Source organism: Neodiprion pinetum, chromosome 7 (assembly GCF_021155775.2).
Source record: "Neodiprion pinetum isolate iyNeoPine1 chromosome 7, iyNeoPine1.2, whole genome shotgun sequence".
NCBI lineage: Eukaryota > Metazoa > Arthropoda > Insecta > Hymenoptera > Diprionidae > Neodiprion > Neodiprion pinetum.
This window is the reverse complement of record NC_060238.1, coordinates 15375392-15389886: the sequence shown is the minus strand read 5'-3', so window position 1 is coordinate 15389886 and position 14495 is coordinate 15375392. Positions and strand designations below refer to the sequence as shown.

Genomic DNA, 14495 nt, shown 5'->3' with positions numbered 1-14495 from the left:
TTTGTCTCTGTCAGACGTACGCGCGTATTCCTAAGCGTCTCGTGCGCGATAACGTAAACTTACTCGTGTTATTCAAACAAGACGATATGAACCTGAGACACGTATGCGACGACAATGTGAACACCCATATGTCTTACACAGAGTTTAAAAGTGTACGCTCGGCATGCTGGAACGTTGAGAAGTACGGGTATCTGGTGATCGACAAAGACAGTGAGCTCAACAAACGACGATACAGGAGGGGATTCGATCCTTTTGTTGGGCTGGAAAAGAAATGAAATCAAACTTCTTCGAGCGAGTGACGCTGTAGCGTTGCAGACTTAGTTGCGTCAACATGCAGAGCTCTGAAATTTTCAAGCAATAAGATGTCCTACATCAGATCGCTCAAGCAAGTGCTGCGATTTGTCGAAAACACAAATTGCTCAAGTCGGGCAAGAAATCTACGACTCGGAAATCGTCTGACGTTTTCAAACCAGTAGTGACTCCGTTGCAAGAACTGGTAAATGTTACAAAAGATACTCAACCTGTACACGAAGAGGTGAAAGAAATTAGAGAAGAAATAGTGCGGATAAAAAATGAAACGGAAAATGAAACTGTTTCGGAAATGGACGATTCCTTTGCTTCGGCAGGAGATGAAACAATCGTAGAAACACCGGTCGAGAAAATCGAGGACGAGTATTTTGCACTGATGAGAGATGCGAAGCAAGAGGTGAATTGGACAACGTGCACGGTGTATGCAACCTTTCAAACGAACTGATAATTGGTGACCCGTTGATATCTTACCCGAAAACGATAGGTTTGCTGGAATTTTCGTGCAAAAAAAAGCCTGACGGTTCTTTTGCGAGCGCCGGAGATCAGGAAAATTTTGAACACATAATCCTCGCAACGAACGCGCATGAAAAGTATTACACATTCGATAGTGCTGTTCGGAACGATAACAGTTACAAATTCAAAAATGTCATTGCCGAATTGATGGATTATTCCCCATCACTTCGCCGAAAGGGTGAAGGTCTACTTCCACAAGCTATGATCACTCGACAAGGTGTTGAAACGGAATACGTTTTCTGAGATGATCCAAACGAGTTAGTGGAGCATCTTTGTTCACTCCTGACATCTAAGGCAGCAGGAAATCCGAGTCGCAATAACGAAATAATCTCCATTATCGAAGAGCTACGCGAAGCAGAAATAATTCATTAAGCAGCTCCCATCGTTTTTGCATTAATTACCGCGATAAGCGTCGACGTGTTTGGACGGCATCTGGATAAAAACACGGCCGCCTGCACTCGCGGTCCTCTGAGTGTCGGATTTCAAATAACAGCGGACGGGCATTACGATATACGGAACAAGAGACTGTGCAATGTGCAATCCCGCAAAGCCGAAAAATGCTGTAACGTTGAAAATCTTGAGACAAAAATTCAACGTGCTGCAAAAACAAATCGACAACCTCGATCAAATGATCAAAGCTTCAGAGCTCACCACGGAGAAAGCCTTGGATACCTTTTACACAGACTTTAAAACAGGCGTCGATTCCTGTCGATTCGAAACCTGTCGATTCAAAACGCTGATAACAGTTCTCGATTGGACAACTGACTAAGAGCGTTGAAATATGAACGAGGAAAAGCAAGCAGTGGTGACGGTACTGCATGAGCCTGCACGCCGGAATCGCCCGCGTCGACGTGAAGACGTGCGCGGCATCGACAAGACCTGGCAGGCGGATCTTGTTGATATGACGTCATACGCTGGACAAAACAATGGCTACCAGTACATGCTCACGGTCGTTTATATGTTTTCAAAGTATGCGTGGGCTGTACCGATAAAGACCAAGTCTGGAGATGATGTTGCGAAGGCAATGGAATCTGTGCTTGTCCAAGGACGGGTTCCGGAAAATTTACACGTCGACAGAGGAACGGAATTTTACAACTCGAATTTCGAATTGCTTATTACACATTACGGAATTAAACTTTACTACACGTACAGTAATTTGAAGGCTTCGATCTGTGAACGTTTCAAGCGCATGCTAAAAGGTGAAATGTGGATACGGTTCAGCATGTAAGGAAGCTACAAGTAGCTCGATATCTTATCTAAATAGGTTTCGGCTTACAACAACGTCAAACACCGAACCATCAGAATGAAACCGTCGGATGTCACCGTTGCAAACGAGAGGCTGTTATTACGTCAGGCGTACGGCGGGCTCCGAGCGATACCTACCATATTGGCAAAATTCAAATCCGGCGACAAAGTTCGAATCAGCAAATTCAAGTATTTCTTCGTGAAAGGTTACACTCCCAATTGGACGACTGAAATATTCAGGAAGAAGGTGCTCAAGAAGCGTGGAAGAAAAATATATGTTGAAGGGTTAGGTTTCGACAATACACACAACCGTTTGATGAACGAATCCGATATGTAGCATTTGAATGAATGATTTTTTTTTGTAGAAAACGTATGTGTCTCTCTATTTTACATTCGACGCATAACAAGTATGCATCTTAATTTTTCAGACAATCGACAGACATATGCATCGTTGTACAATTTTTCATATCTTGGAGCGTTTTCATTTACCATCCTACATAATAATATTTTATACAGCACGATACAGTTATATATTACAAAACTAAGGTGCAGGCTTGTAGCCCCACAGAAGCGTGTCGGTTATGTTTTGAAACACGATCCGCTTGTCGTCATTTCAGCTCAGTGCCACTTTCTGCTGTTCTACGGTGTATACCTCGTGCTTTCGACCTTATGTCAAATGCCGATTTGTAGACAAATTTTTACGGTTCAAAACACATTATAAATAATCGTTGCAAGTTATTTTTCTCAACGCTGATCCTTTGACACCTTTGGCACATTTATTGTCTTTCTCATCTCCCAAGACTCGGAATGCGTACAATTTAGCTCTCAATCCTATAAATTCCAGCATTATTCTTCCGTTATTCTCGTCTTTCATCAAGCCGAGAACTTTTTTTTTTGCTAGAGGCATTCCATAAACGTTGTCGAGCGGATAATCAGACGTATCAAATTTCTGCAAGTCCTCCTTCATATGTTCGCATATGTCGGGGACGGTGAAATCGTGAATCAAACTGTCGGTATCCGTATACATTATTCTGGTCGGTTGCCAAATTTCTGCCTAATATAATTATAATGAAAATCGTAGGTATATGTTTTAGCCAGATGTATGATGGAGAAACCTGCATACAATAGTTCATTGAACTAGACTTTTGTCTTACTCATTTCGACGATAATTATATCCTTGTCGAAAACGGTGCAGCTGTGAAAATTGGGTTTGGCTATAGTAGCTCTAGCACCGTATTTTCCATCCCGTTTCGTGGTCAGCCTGACATCTTTATACTTCCTAACATTTTTCATTGTTTCGCCAAAAACTGCGTTGTTCATGAGTTTGTGGAAATTTTTCTTGAATTCGTTGTGAGATTTTTTGCGCAAATCGGTATTCAAATCTATGTGTTTTTTGAGCCACAGGGTTTATCTGAATTTAAGAACTCTGTGAATTTTGAGTGATTTTAAGCCTAATTGTAAGCATTGTTTTAAAACGCTATAGTAAACAACGTAGTTTTTCTTGGAAAGTAGCGTGGGCCTCAATTTCAGTTGCTTACTATTCGAGATCGGAGGTATATAGTGCTCCGGACACAGTGGTGAATCCTTATGAATTTCATGCAGTTCCTCAGGATATTCCAAATCCACCTCCAGTATGTAACCAAACTCCGCATCGTCCGAGATGGTAAGAACGTCGCATTGACCGAAGTCTGATAACCATTCGAAGGAACTGTATGGCAGAGCAAAGCTCATAGCAGCACCGTACAAATTATGAACGTCAAAGTACATGAGACAAGATTCTTCGACCTCAGGATCGAATTCCTCTCCCATGTACGTGTTGTTAGCCTTTGCGTATCGGTTCGAGCACTGTGACACACCACCACGAATACCGTTTTCGATGAACACAGCCATATCTATGTCGGTGAGAAGGTCGAGCTCGATGTCCGTACATTTTAACATCGCATCAAACGACAGACCGGGTGCGGTGTAATAATGTAACGGGTCCAGGTTGTACGTTGTCCAACAGCTCTGTCGAAAGTTTTGAAGAACGTCGGCTAGTAAAAACACGTCCGTCTGTAAATAGAAGTCCGAATACTCTCCCGAAGTTTGAACGTCAAAAGTTTGGCAAACTTCACATGCATGTGCGTAGTCGTCGTCTGATGTATCCCGATCATTCATTTTGAGTAAAATTGTTGTTTGGATGGTAGCCGTCTCTCCTCGAGCTTCTCCCAACTTTTTTGGTCAATAACTGAAATTTATCGGAGCTACGATAAAATTTTGGTTTGATTGATTTCTCATCATCACCGAGATACGTTGCTAATTTCTCAAGACTACTGGGCATGAAACTGTACGAATCTACGAATCTAAACTTTGTATCTGTCCCCTCGACATATTTTGTAACAGAAATGTGCTTTTCTTTGTTTACGGGTAGAAGCTCAATTGTGCCCTCGAACGATGAAGCCAGTGCTTTGATCAGAAAATGTGAATCGTAACCCGACAGATTGTGGAATATCACTGGGATAGTGTGCGAATTTTGGTAATTTAGATTGCAACCTCGATGAGCAGCACCACGGTACTTTCCTGTGAAATGGCAGTGATCACGATGTTTCACGTCTGTGAGTGTGAACGGTTTTTTACAAACGTGACACACTGTTTTCAAATGAAATTCGTTGATTCGATTGAAATTGAGCGGTTCTGTCAGTACAACAGTTTTGAAATGAACTTCCAACGAATGTGCCAATTCCAATAACTCATTCACAAACCATTGAATGCAAGTCTCGCCACGATTATTTTGAATTTCGAAATTGAATCGTCAAACGCACATTGTAGATAGTAAGCTATACTACATGGAAGATGCTTCTGATAAATTGTTTTTGTACCCATCTTCTTGAGCGTAGGTTCCAGTAAACATTCGAGATTCGCGTGAATGCAGAATGGAACCGTTTCTTTGTGCTTGAAATTTTTGAATTCCAGTATCTTTTCCTCCTCTATAGGTAGAATAACTTTGGTTCTGTTTACACTCAAACGATCTACATTGTGCTTTGCTAAACATCTTTCAGAATGAAATTAGGTCAAACATTTATCGCACAACCAAGTACGTCCATTATGTTTAGAAATTTAAGAACTCGTTGATCGAGACAAATTCCGAATACCAGTAAAATGAAAGATTCAATTTTTTTCATACTTTTCCACATCAACATCATCATCGTCATCGTCAGTGATTCCAGTTTCTATCGCTAGAAGATGAATTACAAGTTTATCAGACTCATTCTGACTCCGGTGAATCGGTACTATTTTACTTTTTTTCCGATCACCTTGGTCTGTACTATAAACGTTAATTGAAAGGCCGTTGAGCTTCTCAAATTTTGAAATGGTGTTTTTGTATAGAGACATAGAAAACTTTATACCATCACACCGTAGCACTGAGCTGAAATGCGGGTACAAGCTGGTCGCGTTAGGATGGTTGTTGTCGGCTGGGAACAGAGCTGCGGTAACGGACCAAAAAAAGCAGTAAGAGTCGTTGTTTCTTATGTTTACCACAGCCTTGTCATCACTGATATGCTCAGGTGACGGGGTGTACGTGAGCACACTATCTCGTAGTGGCACGTACTTTTTGATGTTCACAGTCAAATCGATTATTTCAGTCAGCGACCAGCCTGAATCCTTTACCTGGAAATCTTCCACCTCTTTCAACAAACGCTCCGTTGCGTTTTTGATGAACCATTCGTTGATATACGTTGTCTGGAGGATGATTTGATTTCTCGTATAGAAAAATTTGATTTCTTCCACCGTGTGATCATCTTTTCTAACTTCAAATTTACAAGCCAGGATACCGTTGGCTTTCAAGCTCCTGTCTTTCTTTAGCGCGTTTCTTAGTCTCGTCACAGCTAGTACCTTTGCGTCTCCTAGAAAACTTTCCACATCTTTATGCTATCAATTGACGATGGATCCAGTTCGAATTCTTCCCTTGAGAGCTGATTCCAAATCTTCCCAGTGAACTCAATCGCTTCTTCTTACTTTCCGCGTACCTCCACCCGCTTTCTGAAGACGTTTAAATTTTTCCGACAGCGCTCTCAAGAGTCCGATCGTTTTGATAATTCCCATATGTTCTCCAATCGATGAAGCCCTTCGCAAAATTTTGTTTAGTAGTCGAATATTTTGGCATCCAAATTTTATCCAGTTATGAATCTCTGCTGTTGATGATAATTTGTCCTAGATTTTGTACGCCGATTCCATAATATCGATCAATCTCAAACACTTTGCGGATTCCATCTTGAGCTTTTTCCTCACGTATACTTGACAAGTTGTGACCTAATGATCGTCCGCAATGATGAGTGTTTTTTTTATACGGCAGCTGTACGTCTGTTTGTGTATGGGCGCGCACCTTTCGGCATTCTTAGAGCGATATTAACCCAACACCGCAGATCCATGGCTCTGAATGTACCGCAACTATCGGTCGACCTTGCACTCTGGTCTTGACTGAACCCGTTCAAAATTCATCATTGAGTTCACATGACAGTTACAAGCCAAAACAAAGGTCTCGTGGTTGATATCAAACTGGCATCCGAAAGTGTGAACAACAATTCTCAGAACCATTAATTTTGGAATATCGCGTGGTTCATAACGTAGAAAAGGAATGAGACGTGGTTGATGTTACACATCAGCTATATCTAAGTGGATAAAAAACAATTCTCGGAACTATTAAATTTGGAATGTCACGTGGTTGGAAACGTAAAAAAAGAATGTGGGGGTGGTTGATGTTACGAATTAGCAGTCCTACCGTGGGAAAGGAATTTGGAGTGGTTAATGTTACACGTCAGCAGTCCTATCGTGGAACAAGAATGCGGGACGGTAAAGAAGTTCTCGCCTCCGCTGCATCCTCTACAGTTGGTAGACGAGCACTACATGAAGTTTTTGACGTTCGATCGGTAAGATTGTTGGTAAGACAGCACGATTTTGACCTTCGACCGATAAGAATTGTTCGTCAAGCACTGCGATTTTCACTTTCAACCGATACAACTGTCGGTGAGGTTGCACGATTTTGACCTCAAGTCGGTACGGCAGACTGTGACGTCATCGCGGAAAAGGGTTTGAGTCTGGGGAGAATATCAGTCAGTGTCGGTAACAGGAATCTGCGTGTGGAACTCTCATAGCGATACTACTTACAAATAAATATGAACAATTGCTGAATATATTGATAATAAATAAATAAATTATTGTTGAATATATCAATTTACATTGTATTCGCATTTTCAAACTGCGATTCGCACAATATCGTATTGATGCCGAAACGTCTTTGCTCCATGAAGGATCGTCCCAGGTGTCAAACGCAAACATGAACAACGGTTATATGCCCTCAGTTATGTCATACGACTAGTTTATTGTGGGGGTAGCGGCAAACCTCCCAAGGTATGGCGTCTGTTTGTTTAGGTATCAGTTGCATATTACCGTCTTGCCAACTCGGCACTAATTTTTCAGTACAATGTGACTAACCTGGTGTTTTTCTTTTTTTTGCGTGTCAGGCATTGTGGTATGGGTCAACTCTTTGTAAGCCCCCCAGACGGTGCTTATAACCGTTGACGTGATTGTGTTCAACGTTCAACTTTCGGCACCCCTTGGTGCGTTTGCTACCTTGGATGGTCAATGTGTACAGTTTTACTTGTACCCTGATGAACTCTGTCATAATTTTTACATTGTTCTCATTCTTAATCAAACCCAGAGGTGTGAAATGCTCGAGACAAAAAGGTAAATCTTTATGATCCTTGTAAAGCTGTATATGATATTCGAATATCTACCGGTTCAGGATGTAATCGATCGGTGAATCGTCCGGGTGAGTTGATATGTCCATGGGATTATGCTCCCACACGAACGAACCCATTGGTAAATGTGCACTCATAGTTGCACCGTATAGATAGCTTACGTCAAAATACATGTAATATCGAAAAATAGAAACGTGCGAGTATGCACAGGTCATCAGATAGTTTTAGGTATAGTAATAAGGTATTTTGTACAGAGTGTAGGAAAAAGTATGACGTTGAGGGATGCAAGAGTGGAGTGGGAGGTGAAAGGGGACAGAGGGTCAATTGACCTGAGAAGGGAGTTCAGTTCTGACTGCGTTGCAGACAAAGACGTGTCACGCTTATGTACAACACTGTAATGAACACTTAAATTAAAGCCTGAACTTATTCACTACTAGAGTTAAGAACCTGTATCCCATCCACATCTCAGGGATAAGTATACTACATACATGAGATATGATTCCACGTTACGGGGATCAAATTCTTTCTCTCATAAACCTGTTATTGGCCCGAGCGTGTCGATTAGAACTTTGTGCTACACTGCCTCGAATGCTCTTTTCAATAAAAAACACCATTTCACGGTCATCTCAAAAGTCGTAAATTTACTCTAGTATGTTTGAGCAACGCGTCAAAAGGAAGTCCCGGTGCTGTGTAGTAATGCAGCGGTTCTAAATCGTATGTTTTGACGCAGCTGGCTCGGAAATTTTGAAAAATATCGGCAAGCAGAAGAACATCAGTCTTTAAATATAAATCTGAATAGTTCCCCAATAACTCTAAATGGAATTCCACCTAAACATTCATAGCGTATTAATAATCGACGTCTGAAATATTTGCACCACAGAGGTGCGTGTAAAAATGCTTCATTGCAGAAAATCGCGATTTATTGAGTATCCCACAACAATCGACGTATTCATAGGGAAGAACGCCTTTATGGGCCATCAAACTAAACTGTTTGGAATTATTATGAAATTTACGCGTTGTGCGTTTATCTGCATCTGCATCCATATATGAGAAAAGTTTATCGATGCTGCTAGCCATAAAAATCGAAACGAATCAAGGAATCTCAAACGCTTCATTGTCCCATCAACACGTTTCGTGAATGACATATATTTTTCCTTATTGATGGGCAGCAGTGTAATTTGACTGGCAAAAGTCGACGCTAGGGATTTTATTAAAAAGTGTGAATCGTAACCGGACAAATTGTGGAAAACTTATGGAATTGTGAATCGTGTTAATGTTTATAACGGCAAGAAATATGGATCGTTTCACATACGTTGATTCTAAATCAATCTGTCTTGAAAGACGTGTCCAAAATCAAATTATCGCTTCATATAATGATTCCGTACTACAGCAATATGGATCAGAAAATGATGTGTTGCATACCGCACTCTCAACAGCTCCGTTAGCACCCCGCAGAATTTGTACTTCATACCACGAATAAGTCAGGTTACATTACCTAAATTGTAGGAAAAGTAATACGTATAGCAAAATAAGCACCAGTAGACATCGGAACAATGAAAATGAACAGATGTTAGCAAGAGCTTTCCGTCTATAGAGGAAACGAGGGTCTTTTCATGTTACCGAAAACTCACATCTTGGTAAAATCAGGAAATCATATTGAGTGGAATATATTTCTATCTCCAATGTTCAACATGATCAACGTTTGGTACACTACTTCATCGAATCCAATACCCCGTAATTGCTCCAGACGAAATGATGAAAGAGAGGTGCCAGACTATTGATCAGGTCGATCTGACATGGAATGCACTATATTATATATATGAGGTATTCTACGCCATTTCACCTAATCGGTGAAGGTCACCGACGCCGATCTTGGTGTCAATTTTTTTCTCGATTCGTCTATCGAAAAAAATGATGTGTTCGGCCGTTTTTCGATTAGGCCACCTGTGTCGATTTTATGAATTTTCCGATTTTTCAACTTTTTCGAAACAAACGTTTTCCAACTGGCTTTATCTGCGAGAGCTTTCATTCTCTTCAAAAATTGATACAAGTATAAAATGTGTCAATAAGTCCGAGCTCTCTGAAAAAAATTTTTGAAAATTTTTCCAACCACACAATTCTAAAATTTTTCGAAAAAAAACAAAATCTTTTGAATTGCGACACCTTCGATTTTCCTGAAACCTTTCACTTGCATTCGAATAGTTACAATCAAGTTTTCCCCCGAAGGAAATTATGGACTTCCGATTCATTCGGGAGTTACACCATCATACGTGCAAAAAAATTAGAAATATTGCACGAAAATCAATCTTAACTTTGATCAGACAAGTTTTCATGTTATAAAAATACATGTTTGCCGAAAAAAAAACTTTCCGGAATATCCCGAACAATGTAAATAAAAACGAGATCACAATTTTTTTTTTCTATGCCAAATACATTTGCACATAGAAAAGTTCTCAATATATATACAATTTTGAAAATTTCTAAATATGAATACAATTTTGCATTTATATTTAGAAATTTTCTGAAAGTTTTTTTTTCCAGCAACAATGTATTTTTTCAACATGAAAACTTGTCTGATCGAAGTAAAGATTGATTCCCGTAAAATATCACCAATTTTTCGGCACTTACGATGGTGTAACTCCCGAACGAACCGGAAGTCCATAATTTCCTTTCAAGGAAAACTTGATTGTAACTGGTCGAATGCAAGTGAAAAGTTTCAGGAAAATCGAAGGTGTTGCGATTCAAAAAATTTCGATTTTTTTTTTCGGAAACATTTTAGAATTGTTTGATTGGAAAAATTTTCAAAAATTTTTTTCAGAAAGCTCGGATTTATTGACACATTTCATACATGTATCATTTTTTTAAAAGAATAAAAGCTCTTACAGAAAGAGCCAGTTGAAAAAAGTTTGTTTCGAAAAAGTTGAAAAATCGGAAAATTCTTGAAATCGACGCAGGTAGCCTAATCGAAAAACGGCCAAACACGTGTTCTTTTTTTTTGATAGACGAAACAAGAAAAAATAGGGGGGAGGTGCTCCTGACGGATAACGGCACAGAATTCGAGAATAAGGCCGTCGACGAGCTATGCGCCGCGTACAATATTACCCGCGCAAAGGTACCACCGTATCACGCGCAAGCTAACCCCGTGCAAAGGGTAAATCGCGTATTAAAAACCATGATCGTGTCCTTTATCGCGGCAGATCATCAGAACTGGGATGTGCCCCTTTACGAATTTCGATTTGCGTACAATACCGCCGTGCATAGCTCGCTGAGAGTAAGTCCCGCGTTTTTAAACTCAGGTCGCGATCCCAAACCACGGATGTAGTTGCGACGGCTAGTGGAAGGTCCCGCGGAAATCCCCGTTCCCCATCCCAAAGTATGGGGAGACCGAATGGCGAAGTTATGTGAATTGCGTGATTTAGTGACGAAACGTCTCGAAGAGGCCCACGAGCGACAGGCGCGGTATTATAACCAAGGGCACCGGGATGTCCGTTTCAAGGTAGGGGATTGGGTGTGGAAACGGAACCGAGTTCTGTCGTCAGCTGCCCAACAAGTGGCCGCGAAATTAGCACCCAAGTTAGCAGGTCCGTTTCGCGTTACAAAAGTAATCTCGCCCGTCGTGTACGAGTTAGAAAATAGCGAACGAAGGGGTCTCGGTAGACACCAAATTAAGGATTTAAAGCGGTACGTGGAGTCTGAGGCACTTGCGAATAAGGACGAGGAGGAACAGTGAGGGGAAAAGGGGCCTCTCGGGGGGAAGAGAAAGAGGGACAGACGATAGCCACGACCCTGATTGACCCTTCCCCTTTGTTGGCGGAGACATTGCGAGGCAAGACGAGGACGTCCGGGCGGTGCGGGATTTATTGCGCTGGGAGAGGGCCGCACGCCCACCAGCGATCACCCTCTGGGACCAGGGTCGTCGCGCGCCCACGTGCTGGAGGCAGTGGCTGCCCGATGGGGGTTGCTGGAACTGCTGGTGGCAGTTCCACAACTATCGGGACTGCCCACGGGAACTGGGGGTTTTCTGCCGTCGATGTCGCTGGCCCGGCTACGGCCCGGGGAGGTGTTACGTGCCAGCCGGTATCCACGGCGGCGCCCTCTCTGCGCCCTACCTGACCAGCGTGCACTTACCATAAGAGAGACTTACGTGCTCTTACCGATAGTCGTAGATTAATACCAACACACATAGTTACCATCATAACGTCCAAATTCTTATATCGATAGTTCTCATACACTAGATTAACCGTTATTTCATCAATCAAATTCATAACATACATGGTATATATATTTTTTCCCATTCAACCGTAATAACCCAAAATAATAAAAACCTGCAACAGTAAAGATAACCAAAAAGACTAAAACACCGGAAACGTGGGAAGAGAAATCACGAATAACTCACAGAGAAAGAAACCCCTATTCTCAGAATTCAGGATAGCGCCCTCATTTTAATTATAATAAGACCAATCAGCGCTTCGCCGCTTGCTTCTCTATACCAACCACCTCGCGCTCATTCACCACCGAGATCTCAAGCACGAACCAGAAACCTCACCCCCAATTATTTTATCATCCTCAACCAATCATCCGAGACCCGCGAGAAACCGCGACTCTTTTTGAACTCCTCCTGCTTTCCCTCTAATTTAACCTTTCCAGAAAACAGAATAGAAGAGGAGAACTTCAGACCTCATAGAGAACAGACCAGAACTCTACCGGAATCCTAGAATCAAATCACATGATAATTCATTCAGAACCTCCGAGACTTATTAACGACTGCGATAGTGACTGCGATAGTGATTAACACTAATCTGTACCACAATTGTAAGCCTACCATTGAGAACTAGGGAGAGATTGTTAATAAATGTGTAATTAACCCAAGTGTTGTCATGAATAATTATTTCAATCACGCATAGTGATGGTTGGCACTAGCCTTACCTAACAAACTCTCAGAATTGTAGGCGGGTTGAACGAGAAGGTCTGAAGAACTGATCAGCTGATTCCCGAGGTTCACATATACCAACTACGTGAGTCAGGAGAACAATTTGAATCACGCGGCGAATCAGAATCGACTTGAAACGTTCCTCTCGGAACGTCACAGTAATAAAAATCTTGGTAACACGCCATCGAGTAGTTCTCAGAATATAAGAGAGCAGTTGACTTGTATTGTTGATACACCTGTCATGTCTCAATCGGGCAAAACTCTAGACTCGATAGCAGCCCTTCTAAACAAAAATGTTGAAACACTTAATGCTTTCATTAATTGTCAGAATATATTTAATTCTAATATGGCATCTAGGCTTAATACCATTGAAAATATTGTTAGAACAGTAAGTGATCAAGGTGACATAATAGCACAATTAGAGGCCAGCAGCGTGTTACTTACTAGGGAAATTGATTCTTTACGAGATTCATTGGCTAATACACCTGTCAACTCCTCTGCCCAGATCACCATTGCTGGTATACCATTTACAGTTACCAATAGTCCGTTAGAAGTTGTTACTAAAGTTCTGACTGTGCTTGGTGTCCCTGAACTTGCTTCTGACATACTCGACATTCGCTTAATCACCCGCAGAGCTCCGTCGAGCCAAAATCCTGAGCGGGATAACACTAGAGAGGCATCAAAATCATTTATCGTCTTCTTTAAATCCTCTCAGATCAGCAGCCGTATTATAAGGAAGAAGCGTTTGCACGGCGTATTAGCGGTTAGAGATGTTTTTGCGTGCGATAAACTCGGTAACATTTTTGTCAACGAGTTTCTTCACTCAAACACGTATAATTTGTTGCGCAAAACTGAGAAGATCGCGTCTGATGGAAATTGGCAATATGTATGGTCTAGGGAGAGTCGGATCTACGCACGTAAGCAAGATGGATCTCAGCTTATTCGTATTACCTCTGAGGCTGATCTCGACAAGTTAGGTTGACTAAATCATTTACAGAACTCTAGAAAAGCAGTGTGATTGCATGATAGTTCTACGTCCTTGAAAATCTGTCAATTTAATGCAAACTCGTTATTGGGCCACACAGATTACATCAAATCATATCTTAGCGAACATTTTTATCATGTTATTTCTATATCTGAAACATGGCTCAAGCCTGAAATTTCTAACGATCTTGTCAAGATTCCGAACTACTTTATTATTCGTCATGATAGAATAGGAAAAGGATGTGGAGGTGTTGCGTGTTATATTCATGAGTCACTGAAAGCCAATCTATTAGCAGCTTCACCTTGTTTGTATTCTAATCAACTTGAGTTTTCCCTGCTTGACATACACTATCCTAACCAGGACTCTATATTATTCACGTCCATGTACAGGCCACCCAAAAGTCGATTATTCACTGACAATGTTGACACTTTCTGTGAGTTTAGTCATTCCTTCGAAAATGTCATAATTGCTGGTGATCTAAATTGTGATCTTTTGTGTAACTCTGTTGAATCTAGATATCTTAGTGAGATGGTTTCTTCCCTATCATTATACCTGGTCAAATCCCAAGCGACGCAACATACATCCACGTCTGATACGCTTATTGATGCCATAATTATTGATAGTAGTGACAAAAACATTGCCTTCACAAAGTCTAAAACACCATTTATCGCAGGGCACGACCTTCTTGAACTCTCGTATGTCTTTATTACACCGCAGAATCCTGACCAGATGATAGTTCGCCGCAACTTCAAGAATTTTGACGTTTGTGCATTCA

The 14495-nt window shown here is 41.2% G+C and overlaps 1 protein-coding gene across 1 annotated transcript in view; it reads left to right on the top strand.

Annotated features, from left to right (window-relative positions):
* Positions 1–14495, top strand: part of LOC124223693 (coiled-coil domain-containing protein 142) — a 752117-nt gene that overhangs the window by 60370 nt on the left and 677252 nt on the right. The gene's annotated exons all lie outside the window — the stretch shown is intronic.